General features: G+C 39.9%; 1 protein-coding gene across 5 annotated transcripts in view; it reads left to right on the top strand.

The window, feature by feature from the left end:
• The first annotated feature begins 6,980 nt into the window (after positions 1-6,980).
• PACSIN2 (protein kinase C and casein kinase substrate in neurons 2) overlaps positions 6,981-23,474 on the top strand; it is a 71,814-nt gene continuing 55,320 nt past the window's right edge. For 2 of the 5 annotated variants that reach the window (XM_075759758.1, XM_075759750.1), the window contains exon 1: positions 7,022-7,151. The gene's annotated coding sequence lies outside the window, so the exon portion shown is untranslated. Of the gene's footprint in view, positions 7,152-7,746; positions 7,878-21,102; positions 21,123-23,474 lie in introns of those variants that run through there. The other 3 variants (XM_075759721.1, XM_075759732.1, XM_075759741.1) reach the window with 3 other exon arrangements.

Raw genomic sequence — 23,474 nt, 5'->3', positions numbered from 1 at the left:
ATCTTAAACCTTTCACTCCTGCGTCCTTAACTAAATCTATTGCTGTAGTAGGACAGAACTAATGGTACAAAGTGGCATACAAACTGGTAACAGCCTGGGGCACGCTCTGCTATCAGTAAGAACTGAGGTGATTACAGAGATGTGTACACCGCTTGGGCTATGCATCTACAATAGGAATTAAGGGGAACTGACTAAAGATGTGATGATAACATGTATAATAAAAGATGTTAAACCTTGTGTGGACACTCTCATTCAAAGGTAAGGTAGCTCGTTTTGCCAGAGCCTAATTCTCCAAAAGATTAAAGACTGTTTTACCTTTGACTTGAGAGGGCTTAAGTGGGCTTAAATCTGAGTGACTGCCCGCAGACAAGCTCTTAGTTCTGAGTAACTAACCGTGGCCCTAGGCCAATCATCCTCCAAATGTATCTTAACAGGAGGATAAAGAAACTGTTTTGGCTTTCAGTGGAGCAAAATAAATCAAAAATAACAGTTCTCAAAAGTTCTGACTTTGGCTATTGTAATAACTTGCCAGGCAGAGCTAAAATAAATGTGCGTCTCAGTCCTAAAATACTGTTCTTCATATGCTCAAGTGATCACTGGCATAATGACAGTATTGTATGAAGAATTAAATAGACAAGCTCTAAACAGCTATGGGAATTGTTATAATGACATCAGTGTAGAAGGAGTTTATTGCTAGAGTTGAATAGTGGCGCTTGCTTCCTGGACACTAACCTTTCTCCCTATTAATTCTTGACATGGAAGGAATTAATACGATTCCCACAGAATAGCTTCTTTATATGGCTTTAGGAATTTAATTAGAATAAAAGAAACAGTATTATCCCTAAAGCTACTTTGTTGCTGTTGGCTTTACAATAGAACTTCTGCCTAAACTGTCCCTGTCTCCTGATTCACTTCCTGCTATAAACTTAGCAAAACAATAGACATTTCACAGAGGATATGTAGTCCTGCATTTCAGCAGCAGAACATGTCAGGCAGAGCTCATTTATCTGTAGTAAAGGAAGGGCTTTACTCTTGTCATTACAAACTAGTGCTGTTTCTGAAGCAGTTACTGTTCAGTTTACTTGGGTCGAAAAAACAGGAGGCAACTTATGTTTTGTGCCTGCTTTATTAAAATAGCTTACTCAAGCCTTCAGGTCAGTGGGAAGGACTCTGCCATCTGGTGCATAGGTATCAAAATATAACACTGGTGTCCATAGCTAGTTATGCTAACCTGTAGGGTTCCTTAACAGAAACAAACAAAAAATTTATTCCTGTGTTCTCTGCAGAAAATAAATTAAATGTGTATAGATGGGAAAAGCTGGCTTTAGCCACAATTTTGTTAAAAATTCAATTATTAGGAGGAAATAGGAACATAAATTAGTATCTTGGAAAAACTGATTGTTTTTCTCTGAATAGTAGGAAGTTTTTTGTGCTAGACTGTATTTTTTTCCCACTTTAAGCTGCCATCAAAGCTTAGGCAAGCTTAAAGAAACCCTCTGTACTTGAAGGGGGAACCATAGCCAGAACTTTTCCAATCGTTATGATGACATAGGGATATCTTTATCATTGACAGAGAGTCTTCTATGCCTCTCAAATTTTGTACCTATTAAAAGCATATCATTCACATCTGAGATAATCATAGACAATTGTGAAATAGGAAAGGTTGGACAGTATGAAACACTAATAAAAAATATTAATGTGAAACCCAAAGAGGTAATAAATGATATTTCAGTCAAGAACATGTCATATATATAAAGTTCTTTCGTAGTGAAAGTTGGGCAATGAAATAGTAGAATCGATTGATTGATTTGCATGGAATTAAATTTAATATTCTGAATTTCTGTGTCATTGGCATATATAATCACTAATGGCATTACGTTTGCAGGCAAAATATGGTTCAGGATTTAAATTTAGATTTAAAATGTAAATAATTTATATAACACTTGGGCTTTCTTAGAGAGAAATGTTCTGAAGAGAATGCTGAAATATTATTGCAAGAGTCAAGAAACACCAATAAAATTTTCACTGAGTGAAGCCAAGAGACAGAGAAAGTATTAGTGCTTAAAAGGACACATGGAATTTCTGAGGACAGCAGAAGACACAAGAAGCATATTTAAAAATAGATTGCGTTAAAAATAAAAATAACCGTGGGATACTTATCTAAAATGAGAGAGGAATTTTTTTTTTCTCCCCCCCCCCGAAACTTCCTGTCCTGTTCGTAACAGTCTAAATCAAATGCTAACCAGCAGGGCTGCATAGACTGTTAGCCTTTCTTCAAAGAAAAAAGATTGACATCATCTTTCCTAGGATGTCACATTCTGAATATAACTGAAAATGTTCAGAGAACAACTGAATTTTAATATTTAGGGAAAAATATCAAAATACTAAAATCAAAATGATGAATATGTTAAAATATAACTCACTATATCAGTAAATTATTTATGGCATCGTAATAGGGTCATCGTGCTGGGAGGTTGCATGACTGATGATAGATATAATGAGACCACTAATCTCTCTTAATTCACTACAAGAAAAACTTAGTGTTTGAATATGCATAAAGATAATTTACCTTTTATAAATTGAAAAAAATAGTGCTTTGTTAACCACAGAGGTATATTTCTACAAGCATTTTTTCAAGTGCATATATGTATTTATTCAGTGCATGTGGCCTCAAGCCTCTATATATTTATACATACATTAAGCTGTGTTACTACAAGTAATGAAGTCAAATTAAGCACCAGCATGTCTATTAACCCCAATGCAGACAAATTCTTTCGCCTACAGAGGTAATTCACAGGAAGATCAATAGTGTTGATCCAAAAAGTAGACTAAGATGACCCTAATAATGTTGCTTCTGAATTGTTTCAAATGGTCCACTTGGAAAAGGGACAAAAACTTTACAATTAAATATGTATTTTTAAAATTCTGATAGCTGTTATTGACTTATTGGCTTCCAAAGGAGTCTGAGCATTTTTCATCTAAATGTAAAAAGCACAGGAAACAACCAGAAGATAATATTCAGCAGCTTGCAAATACTGTTCCCTAAAGTGGTGCCTTGAGGAAGCTCCAAATACTAAAGTGTTCATATATATTGTCTTTTGGTAAACTTTCTTTTTTTCCAATTAATAGTCCTGTCTTTTTTATCTTTAAAATTATAATTTCATGGCATTTATAAAGATGTTAATAGATTTATAAAGATGTTTACGTGAAAAGTTGGAAAACACAAGTGTTACTTCTCAAGTTGTGTTAAAATCTGAATCCAGTTGTTAGGACAAAAATGTTGTATAAAGTACTCATTTCAGATCACCCTCTGATCACCCTCCATTCCCTTGGAAGACAGAACCAGCTAAAGTTCCATATGAAGAGGACTCCCAAAACAATGCCGCTGCCTTTGCACTGTGGCATGAGGGCTAAATTTACTATACCTATATATATATTTAAAAATGTGTAGTGTAGTAAATATATATATGTAAATATAGTAAGAAAATACATACAATGTATACACACAGATTATCATAGAATCATAGACTGGTTTGGGTTGGAAGGGACCTTAAAGATCATCTAGTTCCAACCCCCTGCTGCGGGCAGGAACACCCTCCACTAGACCACGTTGCCCAAAGCCCCATCCAGCCTGGTCTTAAACACTTCCAGGGAGGGGGCCTCCACCACCTCTCTGGGCAACCTGTTCCAGTACCTCACTACTCTCACAGTAAAGAATTTCTTTCTAACATCTAATCTAAATCGAACCTGATTCAGCTTAAACCCATTACCCCTTGTCCTGTCACTACACTCCCTGATAAACAGTCCCTCACCAGCTTTCCTGTAGGCCCCTTCAGGTACTGGTAAGCTGCAATTAGATCTCCCTGGAGCCGCCTTTTCTCCAGGCTGAACAACCCCAACTCTCTCAGCCTGTCCTCATAGGAGAGGTGCTCCAGCCCTCTGATCAGCTTTGTGGCCCTCCTCTGGACTCACTCCAACAGCTCCACGTCTCTCCTGTACTGGGGCCCCCAGAGCTGGACGCAGTCCTCCAGGTGGGGTCTCACAAGAGCAGAGTAGAGGGGCAGGATCACCTCCCTTGACCTGCTGGTCACACCTCTTTTCATGCAGCCCAGGACACGGTTGGCTTTCTGGGCTGCAAGCGCACACTGCCGGCTCATGTTGAGCTTCCCATCAATCAATACCCCCAAGTCCTTCTCCTCAGGGCTGCTTTCAATCCATTCCTCGCCCAGCCTATAGTTGTGCTTGGGATTGCGCTGACCCACGTGCAGGACCTTGCACTTGGCCTTGTTGTACTTCATGCGGTTTGCACGGGCCCACCTCTCCAGCCTGTCAAGGTCCCTCTGGATGGCATCCCTTCCCTCCAGCATGTCAACCACACCACACAGCTTGGTGTTGTCGGTAAACTTGCTGAGGGTGCACTCGATCCCACTGTCCATGTTGCCAACAAAGATGTTGAACACTGCCGGTTCCAGTACTGACTCCTGAGGAACGCCACTTGTCACTGGTCTCCACTTAGACATTGAGCCGTTGACCACAACTCCTTGAGTGCGACCATCCAGCCAATTCCTTCTCCACCGAGTGGTCCATCCATCGAATCCATGTCTCTTCAATTTAGAGACAAGGATGTCATGTGGGACATTATAATGTAATATAAGTAATAGATATATAATACATATAAAATGTATAAGCAGTACAGAGGCCTTGCAAAGTCCATGCATGGGAATAGCTGATTTGAAGAATAAGGCACCACTTTCCTTGATGTTAAAAGACTGGTAGTTTTTGGAACCAGGCTCAGGGCCTGAATGTGTACCTCTTGCTCCATTTTCAGTCATTACCCCATACTGGCCTAACGTAAGAATGCGAGTCCCAAGTTTCACAGACGGTAGCATATATGTGACTGGCACTGTTTTTGTGAATGGTGAAGTGATTTTTGGGGCACAAGGTGGTATTAACTCTGCATGGAATAGTTGGGGGGGGGGGGTGTTGTGTCAGTCCACCACTGGCCGCAGGTTGAACTTCTGTCCTCTGCCAAAATGGAATTCCCATTCATCACAGTATGAACTTAGTTCTACCAGGGAGCACTATGATTTACACTGAATTCCTGTTCTGTTTCTTCAATCTTTGAACAAGTTTGAGCATTATTTGACTATACAAAGAGATGAATGACTGTTTTGATGTTGAGGTTGAAGAAAGTCTAAGTGTTCTGGCAGGGAGGATTTCCAGCTTTGACAATGCTCTAGGCAAAACGGAAGCTTGATTCGTGTCCATACAGAAAGAGCTGTATTTACCATTATATGTATCACTTGTAATCTGTAAAGAGAGCTGGTTTATGAGAAGCTTGAGCTCATAGTTAATGAGACGGACTGTGTAGAAAACTAAAGTGCATCTGTGGTCAGAAGTGAGAGAAGAAAAAATAAATATCAAGATTCCTCTTCTCAGATGTCAACTTTTAACTTTCAACACAGGAGAGAGAACAGGAGGAGATTAGGGAAGGGAGAAATAATGTTAAATCCTAGAAAGCTTACTAACCTGACCAAATTTTGCAGTAATGTTAATTGCAATTAATTCAATCAAAGTTTTAAGGACATTTCTTCAGAAGGTAAAATTTACGCCAGTGCTATGGTCTCACAGTCCTACTGAGCTAATCTAAATTCCCGTGAACTTAAAACTCCTTAAGTTAATGAGTCACACACTTAGTGAAAGAGTACAGGGAGACTCGGTGTCTATGCTTATTATATGCAGACTTGCATAAGAAACACGGCCAAGAGGAAAGTACTCTTAGTGTAGCCCTACCCAATGATCCAGAGCTCATGCTGTCCTTAAACCAGGCTGTCCTCTGGGACAACGCAGGAGGCAGATCAGTGATGAGAAGGGCAGATGGGAGGGAAATGCTGAAACTGGTGGAGAAAGCAAAGGCTGAAGGGACAAAATAAGGTTACCATGATGGCTGCTGCTGGGAACTTGAAATAATCCTTGGTCTAAAGCAAATAAGTCTAAAAGATAGGCAAGGGCTGGAATAACAGTTCTGCCTGTGATACTATTCAAGTATTGCGTACATCCGCGTACAGAGGTTTAATCAAATCAACAATGTTATTTTAAAGGTGGCTCCGTCCTTGAGCCACCTCCGTCTGAAACGCAGCTGACAGACAAGCCCGCCAAGTCCTGCGCTCTCTCCTCCAGCAAGACGCGGCTTCAGCTGACAGACAGCAGCCGGAGGAGAAGTCTAATAAATGCAGCACCAGCATTGCCGCATTGTGGTGTTAGAGGGCACTGCGTTACACGGCGGGACTGCCGCGGAATCCGAAGGGAAATTAAAGCTTTCACCACTTTCGGGCGTTAAAACGTCCCCGTCGCTTTGCAGGATCCATCGGCTCGGTCAAATTCAGCTTCGGGAAACTAGGTCTTCTGCTCGTTCACGGTCCCCCGCAATGGAAACGAGACATAAGCGCGATGTCTTTATTCACGTCGCGCCCTGCCGTCTTTCACAGCGTTATCGTGAGCCGTTTCCGACCACGTATATACCTATCTATACGTACACAGCGGCTGCCCTCTCGGCGAGCCGGTCGGGGCGGGCAGGTTGCCCGGCAGGCGCGGGGTGGCAGCCGCTGGCACCACCGGGAGCAGACAGGTACCTCGCTGCGCCGCAGCGGCTAGAGCCCCGTCATGAAGTGCCCGCAGCCTCTCGCACGGCTATCGCCCCCCAAGCCGGGGGCTCGGCCCGCAGGACCGGCGAGGGGACGGGCCGCGGGCCACCCCGAGGCGCCCTCGACGGTAACGGCCTCCGACACCCGCGAGGGAGCTCGCGCCGACCGCGGGCGCACGCCGCACCACCCCTCACCCGCCCCCGCCGCCCCTGCCACCCCTTACAGTCATCGACTAGGAAGTGGCGTAATTGGCAGTCGCGAAGAGCCAATAGACAGCGGCGACTCAGGAGCCTGCCCTTCGCCCTCGCCCAATCGGAAGGCGGCTGGGCGTCCGCCAATCGGAGGGGCGGGGGAGGCGGGCAGGCGCAGCCGGGCGCGGGGGGCGGCAGTTAGTGCGGCGGGGAGTGGAGCGCTGGGTGTTCTCTCGCGTTCTTCCGCGCTCTCTCGCTGTCTCGTCAGCCTCCTTCGCCGGTGGGCACAGGAGACGGGCAGTTCTCGGCGCTTCAGGTGAGGGCGGCGCCTTGGGCCCCAGCTTCAGGGAGAGGCTTGAGTCGGAGGCCGGGGTTTAGACCTCCGTCGGAGCCTTTGCGGGGGGACGCGGGCTGGCAGACGGCGGTGTCCCACCGGCCGGCGCAGGGAGGGTGGTTGGTTGAGCCGTCGCGCCTGTGCTGGCGGCGGCCGGCGCTGCCGGTGCCCCGTGGCGTGGTCGGGCTGTGCGAGGCGGGGCGGGTGGTGTGCTGTGAAGGCCCCGTTGGGTGCCGAGGGGTCTCGGCGCCCCTGCGGTGAGGGGAGGGCGGACGGGAATTACAGTACCGAGGCGCTGCGGGGACGCGGAGGAGCAGCGGGCGCGAGAGGAGCGCTCGCCTTGGTGAGGGAACGGGGGGGGTTGGGGGGGTGCTGGGGGGGGTGGTGCTGCCCCGCGGGCCCCGCGGTGGTGTCGGGGCTTCCTCTCCGGCGGGCGCGGGGAAGGTGAAGCTCTCCTTGCACAGCGCCGGGCGGGGAAGGGCAGGGCTGGGGCTTGCGAGGGATGACGACACTGGCTGTGGGGAGGCTCGGTTCCTGTAGGAGGGAAGAGCTCGGTTCTCGGGGAAGTTTAGTGACCCACTGGGTGGTGGTGACGGCTTTGATTTTGGGACGCGAGAAAAGGAAAAGAGGGCGAGGAGGGGGACCTAAAATTGAGCGATTGGGTTTTTCCTCCCGGTTTTGAAATCCCGGCGTCCTGGATGATGGCAGGTAACGATGCTGATTTGGTGGGAGGAGGTGTTTCTAGGGGGGGGAGTGAGGTTTTAAACGGCTCACAGCCTCATGAGTACCGGTAGTGACCCAGCCAAGCCGGGCTTCTTGGTCTTGCCATTGCTGCCTTCTCTCTTGACTTTCCCTTTTTTGGCTTGCGGAAAGAATCTCCTCATGTTCCAAAGTGAAACGAGTGTGTGAGAGACAGAAGTCTCTTTATGTGCATCGAGGCTACCTGGTTAGAGAAAAACTGGGTATCTACAGTGTCTGCCTGGCTTGCTGTATCCATCTTTCTGCTTGGCTGTCTCTGGTTGTAGTGACTCAGAATCTGATAGACTCAAGTCTTCTGAGGCTTCATCCTTTTGCCCTAGCAGTAAGGGAAGCCAGAATGGTGCGAGTGACATATGCTGTCCTTTGTAAGGCAAATGCTTGAAAACGAAATGTAATCCTGCAGTTTTAAATGCTCAGTTTTCTCAGTAGGCATTCTTGATTAAAACTGTAGATTAGTTAGGATAATTTAAAACATCTACACCACTGCTCACATTTCCTGTACCTCTTTTGGTAAGTTTGATCGTTTGTACATGACCCAGACTGGGGTAAAAAATGAGCTTTACAATTTTGTAAATTTTTGTTTTCTTCTGTTGCATGCCACGACCTCAAAACAGAGTGCTTGAAAGGTTGCTGTAAGACTGTTTTCTCTTGCTACAGGGGGAATTTTTTTTTCTCTTCTAATTTGGATTTAATTCCAGAGTTTGTTCAGGCTTTCTCTAAAGACAGAACCTTTTCACTACTTTGAAAAGGTAAAAACATTAACAGTGTATTACTATAATAGTCATAGTGAAGCCTGCATTATGTAAGCAACTGAGTTTTCATTGTGGTTTTAGCGCAACAAAAAGCTTCTCGTGTGTCTGTGATGAGACTAATATAAAAACAAGTGAGATGAGACTAATATAAAAAAGTGTGTTTAGCTGTTGAGATTATTAGCACCAAGGGCTAATGTGCTTGCTGTTTCATACCTGTACCTGCCTGAAATTATATTTTGTCAAACTTGGAATTTGCCTTCAAAGATAGTAGATTATATTCTGCCAGTTATGACTGAATCAGCTTAAAGAGTAGCATGTGTTAGCACACGGGCCAGGCCTAATTAGTGCAATGCAGCATCATTTTAGAGATCTCTGATCATACTATACAACAGCTTAGGTATGGTAATCAGGAGAGGAGTGCAGATGCTACCTTGTCCTCTGTATTGTTAATCTTGGCATGGCTGTTCAGTGTTCAAGTGCTCCAAACTCCCCTCTTTGCATAGTTTACAGTTCTAGAGTAATTTTTTTTGGCTCAGGGTCTGTGTGTTGTGCAGTGCCATACTAGAATAAACATTAAAAACTGCCCTGGGGGTTAAACTGCATACCACACATCAAGCAACAATATCAGTGTTAAAGAAAGATACGTAGCACAATTGTAGTTAGTGATGAAATAGTTTATTAATGGCTGTTAGGCAAAACTGTTTTGGAATTTTTTTTTTTTACTGAATGATTTTTCTCTCATTTTGAAGAGAGTGTGCTGCAAGTGGATGCAGTAGTTAATATCGAGCTGACAAATTAGACGGCATTTTATGATCGCTGGGCTTGATGTTAGCTGTATGTGTCCATGTTGTTGATCTGTTAGCTGTATGTGTCTTTGTAGCTGGTCTTAAGTGTTCTTTAACTTTTTTTTAAACTGTCATAGGTTTATGAGAGAGTTTCTATATTCCACAAGTCATCTCTGTAACCAAAACTTCATTTTACTTTGTAGTGTATATTAATTGTATTTTTTCTATTTTTTTCTTTCTTATTCTTTTAGTATTACAGTAACATGGCCTTCTTACTGTGCCGTAATATTCTGGGCAACATTTTGATCTATGAATGTTTGTAACTAATATTTTCAGAAAATACGTAGATTATATATTTTTCTAACAGGTAGATGTCTGCTTTTTTTATTTTTTTTGTATTGGGGCATTTGAATGTCGGTCTGAAAATCAGTATTGTGAACCTGTTATCTTTACCAGGTGACATGTTTCAATGATTTAGTGTTAGGCATGAGAAATATTGTTCTCGTGGTCTGTTTATACAGCATATGGGTACCTTTTCCTTCTCTAGAGCCGAGTGAGCTACTTGCTCAAAGATGTCCTTATGTGAATTCTGTGCTTCCCTGCTTGTGGTCAAAATGAGCCTAAAGGTTACTGTGGCTTGAATCGGTAGCCTGTAAACGCAGGATAAGAGACTTCTGTGCTTGTCACAGCAATGACAAAGGATAAAATGCTTAGCAGTGCTGCTAGTCAAGAATTGCCTGTGCTTGTATGAATCTGTAGGAGTAATACAGATTAGCTAAATGGTAGCTTTCTGCTTCTGAGACAGTCCATGGTTTTCTCAATGTGGGAGTAGCAGGTCCTGGAAAAAGTTGCATCTTCTCATACAACAAGCCAGGAGAACGGTAGATGCAGATTGAAGGCTTTTTTTAACAGATTTATTTAGACATGCATGTAAACTAATACATTGGACTGTTGGTTTGTTCGTTCTTGGGATCTCTGCTTTTTGAAGGAAATTATAAGATGTAATGACTTGTTGCCTGAGACCTGGAACAAAGTCTCTAATGCTTGAATTGAAGATTAGTCTGTGAAACGAACAGTTTTTTTGTAACATAGGATTTAATTCAAATTCTGTCTTAATCCATAAAACTTAAAGAAGTGGCATTGTTCCTTTCAACTAAACCTAGCTACCGATTTTTTGCTTGGCTTAATGTAACAATGAATTGTTCTCAGGACATGAAAAGGAAGAAAGCAGGAAATAACAGTGATGTAACTGTACTGAGATAAACCGAGCTAAGTACTCTGAGTGCGTGGTTGAATAGAATGGTGTGCTTAATATGAATGTTACCTGGCTAGTTGGCTCACTGGGCTTGGGAGAATAACCTGAAGTCAATAGTAAAAAAGGCTGTTGTATCCCAGGGTTGGTTCCCAGTCTACAGTCCTAGTCGAATTTGTCACAAGACTTGAATGTCATTCCTTTATGTGCTATCCTGCAAGGTACCTTGCCTGGGGCAAGGGAACAGTCAAAATTTCTCTAATGGTGTTGATCTAGAATCTACCTTAATGTGTGCTTCTTGGAGCATGAGTGATTCTGCTTGAGGCACTGAATTGGTGTGCATTGAGTCCTGTGAATCTTGGTGGACAGGATGTGTCAATATTTGAGAAGGTACCCAGCCCTAATTAGTAAATAGGGATAGAGCTAGCATGGATATTGTAACACTGCACAGTAATGAGCTCTGAAGCAAAAAGAAAATGTCTCTAAGGCTTTAAGTGATGTCATTTGGTTCAACTTTTTAGAATATGCAAATATTTAAAAACTGTTCTGGCTTACACAACATGTTGTAAATATTTTGACAGTGTTGAAAACCTGTATCTTGCAGTTTGGTTTTGGGCCAATGCATGTTATTTACCCTTTTTGCTTATGCAGGACTCTGCTTAAAGTTAAGAATTAATTCCAAGGCATTTACAGACCAAAAATTTTAAACAAGTTGCTTTGCCTTTTATTGTATACTCTAGACCAGTGAATAACAAACCAGACTCCAATGTAACAGCAAAAATGATCAGGATAAGAACAGTCTGTCAAATCATATTATTAAATATTTAATTTCAAACAATTTTACTGAAACAAAAAAGGTTGGGGTTTATGTAATCTTTTGACATAAACTTATAGATGCAACACAGTGGACACACTGAGAGTGAGTGCCACACAGGTTTTAAGTGACAGTGTGAACTCAGAAGAGTTCACAGGTATGTACTTTAAATATTTTCTCATGCCTGTTGCGATTTATGTATTGCTGAATCACGATGTACTTGCAAATTCTTAGCTTTTGACTATAAAGTAGTGCGTTGTTTACTAATATTAAAACTGGATGACTGTAATCTTCATTGTGAAGTGTCTTTTTGCAGAAGTGTGATATTCTTTCTGTCTTGTTGTTATTGTGTCTTTGTACATGAGTAGCACAAACAGGACTCATAAATCTCATTTTTGTGTATGATAATAAGTTAGTCTTCCCCACATGTCAGCTGGTGATTGTAACAGCAAAAGGTGTATACTGACTGAGCTCTGAAAGGACTAGCAGAATTCTTGTACCTGGCATCTCAAACTCTGCTTTGTGAGCATAGCCAAGGGTTCTGGGTTCCAAAACCAACTTGCGTAGAACTTCTTACTTAGCATAGTAATGGTAGGAGAATATTGAAATAAGAATTTTATTTGTTCTCAGTAGCAGATGCACAGCCATACTTCACTGTTCTTTTAAGTTGATGTGTTTGGTTTTTTTAATTTTTCAGTTAATATGTCAAATAAAGAGTGTGGGGTGAATATGCTTAATGTGCCCTTATTAAAAAAGGATAATGTGAGGTACAGATTTCAATAGAGGATCTGCCACGAGTCATAGGACAAATGGGACATCTTTTTGGTTTGACTTATGCCTCTGATCCTTGGCAAATTGACAGATACCTGGATCACTGTGGAACAATGCTGCTTTCTTGTCAGAAGAAATGATAAATCTGTAACAAACATGTTTAGGTATGTTAAAGTAACTCCTTGTATTTAGACACCACCATATTGTGCAGGAGTGTTGGTCTGCCTGAGGGTAGGAAGGCTCTACAGAGGGATGTGGACAGGCTGGATCGATGGGCCGAGGACAGTTGTATGAGGTTCAACAAGGCTCAGTGCCAGGTCCTGCACTTGGGTCACAACAACCCCATGCAACACTACAGGCTTGGGGAAGAGCAGCTGGAAAGCTGCCTGGAGGAAAAGGACCTGGGGGTGTTGGTCAACAGCCGGCTGAACATGAGCTAGCAGTGTGCCCAGGTGGCCAAGGCGGCCAACAACATCCTGGCTTGTGTCAGAAATGGTGTGGCCAGCAGGAGTAGGGAAGTGATCGTCCCCCTGTACTTGGCAATGGTGAGGCTGCACCTCAAGTACTGGGTTCAGTTTGGGGCCCCTCACTACAAGACAGACATTGAGGTGCTGGAGCATGTCCAAAGAAGGGCAACAAAGCTGGTGAAGGGTCTGGAGCACAAGTCTTACGAGGAGCAGCTGAGGGAACTGGGATTGTTTAGCCTGGAGAAAAGGAGGCTGAGGGGAGACCTTCTCACTCTCTACAACTCCCTGAAAGGAGGTTGCAGCCAGGTGGGGGTTGGTCTCCCAAGTAGCAAGTGATAGGACAAGAGGAAATGGCCTCAAGTTGTGCCAGGGGAGGTTTATATTGGATATTGGGAAAAATTTCTTCACTGAAAGGGTTGCCAAGCATTGGAACAGGCTGCCCAGGGAGGTGGTGGAGTCACCATCCCTGGAGGTATTTAAAATAGGTGTAGATGTGGTGCTTAGGGACATGGTTTAGTGGTGGACTTGGCAGTGCTAGATTAACGGTTGGACTCAATAATCTTAAAGGTCTTTTCCAACCTAAACGATTTTGTGATTCTATGAATGGAACCGCATGTACACAACATCAACTTGTAGGCATGCTTACTTCCACAGTCCTCAAATAACATTTTAAAAAACATTTTTCCAAACTCTTCAATCGCTGTCCCTTAATAGTTACAGATAAAAGTTTCAAAACTCTTTTTTTGTTTTGTTATTTACCTGAAATAATCTAACCAGTCTAAGTAATCTAATATCTGGTCAATGTACAATTGTGCCTAACTTGTAGGAGCCATTGAACAGCTTGGTTAAGCTCTAGGGTGAACATAACTGAAGGGAATTATTCCCAAGTTCTTTCCAGGTTGTGGTGATGGTTCCATTCCAAAGTGTGAGTACTCTGTTTCACGTCTGAGAACTGAAACTAGGTAACCATTTCCTTTAAGCAACTTTAATTTTTGTGTGTTAGGAGAGAGCTCCATATAAAGAACTCTGCCCGTCTTGTGTTGTTCAAATACAGTGAGAAATTGATTGATTAGCTGTTCCTCTTTTGGGCAAGGTAATTAAATTTCTTAGAATCTCTTTTGCCCCGTGGTAAGAGTATTGCTGTCTCATTGATTATTTGTATTGGTCCAGTATTATGGTAGGCCACTAGTGTTTCCATTGCTTTACACCGCGTTAAGTATATTTTACTGACGTTCTGTTTTCTACTAGCAGGTTTTTTGGCTCAGAGAACTTTTAGGGCTGCAGGCACTACCGCTGTTGCAGATGGGCTCAGCCTTGGCCAGCGGCAGGTTTGTCTTGGAGAAGTTATGCCTTTTGGTTTAATACATGCCATGATTTGATGCTTTTTTTTTTCTAGAATGGATGTACAGTCCACAATAAACCTATTTGTTGCCCAGTTGACTAATTTGTCCTGCTTTCTGAAACAGTGTACTCTCTCTCTGATGTATAGTCAGATAATATATCTTTCTAGCTGCCTACCTCACAGCACTATGTTTACATCCTACAATTAATTGAGCACGTTCAACTGAGTATTCCTTTCCATTTCCAAATTCTTCCAACTTGATGCTTAAAATATCAGGCCATCTTTGAGATACGAAAATTAAACTTTGTCTTGGTACAGCCCAATGTGAATTCCAAATTAGCATCTTTAGCTTTTGCTCATTTCAGCAAACAATTCAAATAAGTTTATCAGCACTGGATTCTCTGTTACTTATTGTTTCCTCAGGCTTTTTCTTAAATAGGCTGTGTAGTAGATTAGTCATGATTCCTGATCTTTTTTTGAGGTCACCGATAATAATGGTAAATAGCTCAGCAGTAACTCGGTGGACACATCCTGCTTTGTAATATTTCTTGACTCTGTATTTTGAGAGCTTAAAATAAATGTAGTATCAGACTGAGCTCCTATAATTCTGTATCTCACTCCAAATACATTGGGATAGCAAGTTGAATGCTGTGTTGAAACTATGTCCTCAGCATAGTCATTATCACTCAGGATGGTGATAAAAAGAGGATGCTATGAAGAAGTTAGTTATATTGATTTTTCTTCTTACCTATGTAGTACTAGTAATCAACTTGTTATGCTCAAGCGGAATCTATTTTGTTCCATTTTAATTGACTTGTCTTTAGTAAACTAACCATGTCACTTCTGAAATGCTTGTGTGACATCAGTTTTTCTCCAATCTGATGGAATTTCCCCATTATTCAGAACTTCTTAGAAGTTCATGACTTAAAGCCTCCTGAATGCTATTTTAAAATTCTGGAACAAAAGCTAATTTGGCCATGCTTGTTTGGACTGCTAAGTCCTTTTGATTTCTAAATTGAGAGCTAATAGTCATATCACTCAGATATGGTTATTTGTCAGCATTCATAGATCTTCTGCCTCTGTTACTACATTAAAATGTTGATACCTTATGAATAACATTGTTACTAAGATTGTTATAATAAGGACAATAAAGGGGTTTTAAATATATTTGAGGTCTACCACTACAACAATTTCTGTGTTCTTTCTGCCATCTTTCATCATTCCTAGCTTTTGTTACATTTGTTACCATGAACTTCCCCCTTTTCCACTTCAGGTATAGCTATTTCTGTAGCTACTTTTGTTTGCTTCTAATGTGGCTTTGGGGACCACTATTAAATAAATCTTGTGTGATAAAGTAATATTTTATCAGATTGTCAAATCTGAGTCTTCTCAGTTGAAGCTGGAAATGGGCTGAGTCAACTCAGGTCTGGTATGCATGTAGTAACTTCTTTTAGTTCTGTCATCCATTCTCTTTTGAGGTACAGTATACATGGGAGTTCCTTTGTATTGGATGCAACATGCTCCAAGTTAGGCGTTGTCACCTATCATGTATGTTAAATTCCATGCCAATTTTAGAATTGGGAAAGTAAAACAAGAAACATGTCAGTGGGACCAAAGGGGCCCACAGTAATGCAGCGTTCTCCTTCACACAGCAGCTGACTGCTCTGTGTTGTTAGGTGTGCCTTAGTGGTCTTGGGTAGACACTAGTTAGAGCCCATGTGGTGCATGAGCTGTTGGAAGACATTGCAGAATATCTGTGGAGTGTTAGCGTTCTTTAAAGTTGTTAATAATTCAAATGAGTAATGAATATTACTGCAGAAGTGGCACCGCTCCTTTCTTGACTGCTTAATCCTCTCTACCTATGTTATAACCACATACAAACTGTTCAGTCATGTGACTTGTACAGTGAGGTTTCAGTGATGTTAAATGGGCTTGATTTATGTTCCCAAATGCAAAAATCTAGTTTTTCTTGTGTGCCTACCGCTTGCACATAAACAATGAAAACACTTTTTGCCTGTCTCTCAGGGTCTCAGACTTTCTGAATAGTATCTTTTGTGTTGTATGTGTACTTGCTTGTTCCTTTTGTTAGCATAACATCTTGTAACTCATTAAACTAGCTCAGAAGCTTGTTGCTACTTCTGCTAACAGTGATAAGGCAAGTAACTCCAAAACCAGTGACAGTCTGTGTTGCTACTAATATGGGAAATCAGATTCTTTCCCTGGTGCACAGCTATTTGTTCTTGCTACGTGCTCTGTGTTGGCACTATTTATGTGGCTGTGCTGTGACTGGAGTTGGTTTCCTGGTCCAGCAAGCAACTTTTTATTTTTGGCAGAGTATTTTTCAGCTGGATAAAGCTTAGCACCTGGCTTCCTGAATAGAATTGATGGCATAGGGATAGGTCAGGAGGGATGTGGGAGAAGACCAGATCAATCTTTGTCAGAGGAACAAATTTATATCATAATAAAGTGATCAAGCTAGGTATTGAGATGAGCTGTACAGTGAATAATTTCTAAAAAGTTAGCCTGTAAAGTGAATGTTGGTTGTAGTCTTTGTATAAGTGCTTTTATAATCCCATGTATGCCAAAGATGATCAGGATGTAATAAAGTAAGCAAAATGGAGTGTATATAAATGCAGCAGTGTTACTCATCCTAGCAGCTGAAGCTGTGCTACATGAGCTGCTGAAAACACAACTGAGTGAGATTTAACACTTACTGCCTGGAGACTGTACCCTTAAACTATTTATAGTGAAGGGAATTGAACATGCACTTAAACTTATGTTTCTTGGGGTTTTGGGGTTTTTTTCTTATCAATTTTAAATGCATGGATAAATAGGTAATGTTTCAAATTATCTTGAATTCATACATTTGCTGATTTTTTTTCCTTAAATTTTTGCTTAAAATATTTTAGTGTGGAATGACTAGAAGACAGAATTGAAATACTTTTCAAAATTGAACAAGTTCTAAGCTAAAAGCCTTTGCCTTTTGACTTCTAAAATATTCAGTTGTAAGTAACTTAAATGTTTCTAATGTGTAACACTGATACATATTCTTATGTAATGAAATGCTGTATTTGTAAAAAAAAAAAGTGAATGCTAAATATTTTTTTAAACTCCTAGCAGAAGCTTTAGGTTAACCTGTTTAACACTTTAGTTCTTCAAAACCTGGTTTAACAATAGCTTTGAATTCTGACTCAATATTTAATTTCCAAAATTGAGTCAATGTTGTGGAAAGAATCAAGTGGGTTTTTTAGATTTTTTTTTTTTCTTTAACAGGGGAAAATCTAGGTATGGACAAAAACCATGCCAGCTCTCTTATTTCCTAGACTGGAAAAACTACTTCCCTACCTTATTGTAACCTGTTCTGTTTGTGGTTTTTTTTTTTTTTCCATGCCTCAAAAATAATCAAATAGAATTAGTTGGATCCTCCTGTTACTTTTGTTCTATGATACTGCCTGGTCTGCTTTCTTAGCTATTCTCAGCAAAGTGCTGTTCCACCTGGTGTTTTTTTGAAGCAGGTGCACAGATTGGCTAGTAGAGAACATCTTTCCGAGAAAGTAGACTGAGCAGTATGCAGAACACTTTGTGCTTTTCTTTGTTTAATTTTTCACTGCACTGGGAAAGGTGAAAGTTCATTCACTGGATATCATGAACGTCTTGTCTGTTCATTGAGGTAGGTATGTTCTTAAACACAAATTTGAGGAGCTTTAAAACTATATGGATTGTCCTCTAAGGATCTGTAGGTGAACCTTAAAACTGGTTTGAATTTGGCTAAGAAATCCTTTGTCCAAAGTAGCGTATAAGCAGCTGCTTCTGCTTTGGCTTGTAGCATCCCTGCATCAGAGAACAATATGTGGGTCTAGTCTGTATCTAATTACTATATTTTTAGCACTTGGTTTAGATCAGGCTATTACATAGTTTCTGGTAGAATGTAAATCCCATGAGCTGTATGGATATCATGAGTCAAATCTGTCCTGTGTAATTTCAATCACTGTCGGTAGTGGTTCAGTAATTGATACATGCAAACAGATAAAACAAATATACATTAATTCTGGATTTATTTTAGAGTTGTGCAAGACAACCTATAGCTTCTTTGCTTTAGACTTTGATCAGTCTAATAAAATATGAAGTAGTCTAACTTTCTCTAAGGATGCAATTAAGTGGGGTTTTTTTACTAGCCCTGTAGAGAAACTGAAACTGCAGTTGGAGATCTTTTGATATTTCTGCCCCTTTTGCTCTCCTTCCCTTTCTTGCAAAACAGGCTAGATAGGAAGCATCTTTGCTTCTACATGTTAAGTATTGCAGAAACACTTACCTTTGTGCAATTAAGGACAAACCGTGCTAAATTTAGCATGTAATGCCTACCGATTTATTGCTGAACAAAATTACTAGTTCTACAGTAATTTTCTCTATTTCCTTGCTATGCAGTAAGATTTATTGGAAATGGCGTAAAAACTGCTAAGAACTTGAACACATTTTGATGTTTTCACGTACATCTGAAGGTATTTTCATTGGTCACATTTTATGTATTTTTTGCATTTGTAGTGTTTTCACATTTCATACATATGGATAAAATACTACATGTTTTGAATGGATAATGCTGTACTAGTATATCTTTTGAGATTGAGTTGTGAATTATGTTAGTAGTTAAACTGTGAAGGTTATAAAGTTTCTATGATATTATTAATATTCAGGGATGTGTAAGGTATCTAATTTGGCTAGAATACTCACTGAAATGCAATTTATTAGGTAGGAAAAAAATACCACGGAAAGCTGTTGTACAAATTAGCTCTTTAAACCTGAAGATTTTATAAATATGGTTCTCTAAAAATGTGTTTTGAATTTGTCAAGGAAAAATGTATCACATGAATCTTTGAATTAAATTTGAGCTACTTTCTCTAGTTACGCAGCTATGCTGGCCCATGAGAATTATTGGAAAGTGCAAGGAATAGCATATTGCACCTAGGCGTTTGCATCAGAGTCAGTGTGCCTGTTTAAATTTGGAGTACTGTGAAAAATCTCAATCTGGCTATAGTATCTGCCCTAAAAGAAGCAGGAATGCAAGTCATGTCTTTTGTGTATTTCACCATCACCCAATTTTAGGTGCTTAACTGCTTTATGTAGCTATGAATACCAAAAGGGATGCTGGAAAGTTAACCACGTAAGACTAAAAAGGCATTTTTAAATCTTGCTTCCCAGTTGGCTAACATTCTTTACGAATTTTTTTTCTGTTTTAAGGAAAAAAAAAATTCTTCATCTTGACATAAGACAAGTGCAAGTAGGGATTTGGCATGCATATGTCAAATGCATGAAGTGAAAATGGAACAACTTTAAAGTTTTGTCTAGAGCTAGCCTACTGAAACTTAAATATTGAAGCAAGCAAGAACTTACCTTCTTGAAAATCCACTTAACAATTTGTTATTGGATTTCTTCTGATTGTGTCTAGAATTTAAAACTTGACATAGAATTACTGGTTATCTGTGTTAAGGTGAATGAATTCAGATGGTAACTTGCATCTAGATCCTGAAACTGTTGAATAAATTCTTGGAATATTACTGTTGAAATACTGTAACTAGAGGACTGTAAAAGATGAGTTGAGATTTTCAGAATTTGGATAAGCTTTCAATGCTGGATTTGTACTTGCGTATTTTGAACCTCGAGCCAGAATTTTTTTGCATAGCTAAAAGAACCCTTTCTATAGCATTGTATTCTGATTATTTTGTCAGTGATATTAGTATGACTTTTTTCCTCTTTTCTACCTATCCTACTTATATTACTTGGTGCTAGCTTCTGTTGACTTTTACCTTTCCCAGACACTACAAAATGGAGGGTGGTGTTGCATTTTGATTTATGACTGTCAGTTGGACCCATATGGAGTTAGTAAAACTAATTTCAATGATAATTTTGCTAGGACTCGGTCAAAGCTGTGAGTTGGCAGTAAACCTGTTCAAATGGCCTTCTTTGCACTATATTTACATTGAAAAGGCTATCTTTAGAAACTTCATTTGATAATACTGTAGGGATATAATTCATCATATATTCTATACAAGCAGCCAGGGAGACCATGGAAAAACCCTTAGAACTCTTCTGGTATCACGTAACACTTATTCTGTTGCAAATCTAAATTACTCCATTTAGTACCAGGCATTGTTATTTGGAGCCTCAGAATGAAGACCAACAGAAGGCTTTTGCGTTAACTACTGTAGCTTCTTTTACAAAAAGCTCTCAAAGCTGAAGTACGGGTGAATACTATATTCTAACAAAATGTTGGCTAGACTTAGACTGGTTTGGTGTCATTAGAATTCTTCAATTTGTGTAGAAATAAGAATGCACATACATTTCTGAAAGAATAGTTGCCTGCCTTTGAAAGGGTTTTTAGGTGCCAGTGGTAAATATGCCAGATTGAAATATTTTGGATTTAGAGCTTTATCTTTTTTGAGGAATGTGGTTGGGCATTTATCATTACTGACTCTTTTCACATTCTTGTGTTTTGCGTTGCAAATTCTAATGTTGGATTGCCTATGCTCTCAGAGCAGCATTAAGGACAAGATCAGATAATTGAATACTTAATAATTGTCTGAAGGTAAGAGATAACAATGCAGATACTGAGGGGGGTTAGTAAAGACGACAAACCTCATGCCAATGGATGTTACAATAGAAGTATATTCATATGATAAGAAACAGATAGTTATACCAGGATGTAATAAGCCCAGGACAAAGATTATTTTGTTGAGTATGTGTGTACCAAATGAGTGTTCTTTCAAGCTATTAGTTACTTGTGTATTTTCAATTTACATTATGCAAAATGGACTATAATAGAAAACCTATATCACTTATTAGGTATAGCTTAAATTTTCTGTGTCGTACCAGAAAAATGTTATGTTACTATGAAATTTTTCCTTCAGGTATTAGAATTCATAAAGGATTAGTTAATGGCTTTGGCTGCAAGATTCAAGTGTGTATCCTTCTATTTTAGCATAAGAAAAATGGACTACAATTATGTGTATGTAAGAGGTAAGCAAGAGAAATGTAACTGACTGTGTGAGAATGGTGCTCTTGTGATTGTGATCTAGTTCTTTTCTTTTGAAAGTTGAATGATTGAAGATAGATGTCTTGTGAATTGATGGATACCAGTTACAGAGTCCCCATCACTGGAGGTTTTCAAGATGCAACTGGACAGGGTGCTAGATAGGCTCACTTTTCCACAAAGGGTTGGACTAGATGATCTTTCAAGGTTCCTTCCAACCTGAGCTGTTCTGGGATTCTGTGGTCATTGTGACAAATACTCCATTGAAGTATTTCTTATGGGATCTGATTACTGTAGCAAAGTGTGGCTATTGAACACTCTTTGAAGACCTACTTGACGCATTGTGTAGTCCAGCCTCATCAACTCCAAGGACTTTGATCTTGTTTTCAGGATCACTGTGACCCTTCACTGTAATCCTCATCTTTTGCCAATCTAATAAATTACTGCATTGACTTCCCAAAAAATCTAGCATTAGGTATGTGAATAGATCTTACCTTTGATTTTCTGGGAAGCTGAAAGGAAAGGGGTTTCTTTCCTGTTGAAAACAAAATCTGGTAGACTGTCCTCTGTCACAGTTAACTGGCTCATTGCTCCATTTGACTTGGACAAGCAAAGTTTTTCCAGTGCTAAAGTGTTATCAGTCCTTGAGGGGATCAAGAAACATTAGCTGCCTTTGTTTTCAAATTGGCATTTGGGGTTGGAATTACTGCTACAGGCTTTTTAAGATATTGTGGCAAATGTAAACTAGGTAATAAAACTGTTTCTCTTCCTATGAAACATACTGAATATTCAAATTTCTTGTAGCAGCTATGAAGGGAAGAGGTAGGCAATTTGTTTGAAGGTGTTAGTCAAATGTAATTTCATTTTCAGTTTCACAAATTGCAAGGTACAGAATGCATATTGTCTAAGGAATCAACTTAAGGTTATTAAGTTCTTGAATACTTTATATAGCACTTTCTTTACTAATGCTGATTTTTTAGATGTGGTAAAATACAACTATGTTTTAAGTGTAATATCTGGGTTTTTGAGTAGCTCTGATGCATCAAATATACCGACATTTTGCCTCAGTGAAGCAGCTATTATTTTATCTTTCAGGTATGGACAGTTGTACGAGGTCTTTTGGTATAAACTGAATGTCAAGTTAAACAGAAATATTAGTATTCCTACTTTTACTGTGAGGATAGCCTCCTTCTCACAAAAAGAAACTTTGCTACAGGAATGTGTGTGTGTGTGTAGCCTTCAGATAGTTGTACCAGAGGTTACTAATACTCAATGGCAAGAAAAATCTTACACCTAGACTCATGTCTCTGTCATGCTTTTTTGGGTTTTTGTTTTTCAATTATGCATATGTGTGAAACATCTTTGCATGTTGTGAAATAATCTTAGTAAATAAAAATACACATTCCCCAAAGTATATTTTTAAAGAGATTTGAAATTATTTTTTGAGTGCTTTGTACCCTTAAGCTTTAGGAGTAAGGACAGTTGAGTGCTCTTTAAAACAATAGTGGTCTGAGCCCTGACTTGATTGTGTGAAGGTTACTTGTGATGACTCTTCAGCTATTGAGCTGCCTCTATTAAAAACAAACAAATGTTACTGAGAACATAGCTGTAGTTACTGGAGGGATTCTCTTAGTGGGTTAGAAAAACTTATGGCCTTCCCAAGAAAGCTTACAGTGAATGACTGAGGAGTTACAATGTGTGCTGTTTATTACTTGAGCTGATGTTAGTTTTGTGGGTCTAGTTGGGCTATTGTCAATCTAAAGCCTCCTGGCTTTGGTATGCTTTGCTTTTTGGGTAGATCACCGTTTGTCTCTGATTTATGGTAGGGAGAATGCCTGCCCCTACAGTAAAGCCATTGTATCTTGAAATCATAAAAATTGAAAAATGGTGTGCAGAAACAATAAAGGAAGAGGGTTCAGGAGACTTTCTAGATGCAGGCTTACTTTTTCTAATGCTGTTTATGTCAGATAATTACATTAAGGCTTTAAGCCTTCAGAACCAGAAGTGGAAAATGCCAGTAGTTCAGTTTCACAGATGTTGTCAGCCAAAATGTTCTTGACTTGACCTATGACATTAAAGAATATGATTATGAAAAAGATCATTATATGTTACTTGTAAAAATTGTAAAGTTTTGTATATGAATTTTTATTATACTTTCTTTGTTGTCTTTGTCTAAGCTTTTTTGTGCAGTACTTCAAAATCTTGTGTACCTCTTATTCTTTGCACTACCATATGCTAAAGATAGTTAAATTTGAAGTTTATTATTTGTTGAGTAAGTATATGGCTTGGTTTTCTTATTCTTGGGAATATTTACTCAAATACAAATCTTATTTTTAGTG

Source organism: Balearica regulorum, chromosome 1 (assembly GCF_011004875.1).
Source record: "Balearica regulorum gibbericeps isolate bBalReg1 chromosome 1, bBalReg1.pri, whole genome shotgun sequence".
Taxonomy (NCBI): domain Eukaryota; kingdom Metazoa; phylum Chordata; class Aves; order Gruiformes; family Gruidae; genus Balearica; species Balearica regulorum.
The sequence above is the reverse complement of the archived record's forward strand: the minus strand, read 5'-3'. Positions and strand labels throughout refer to the sequence as shown.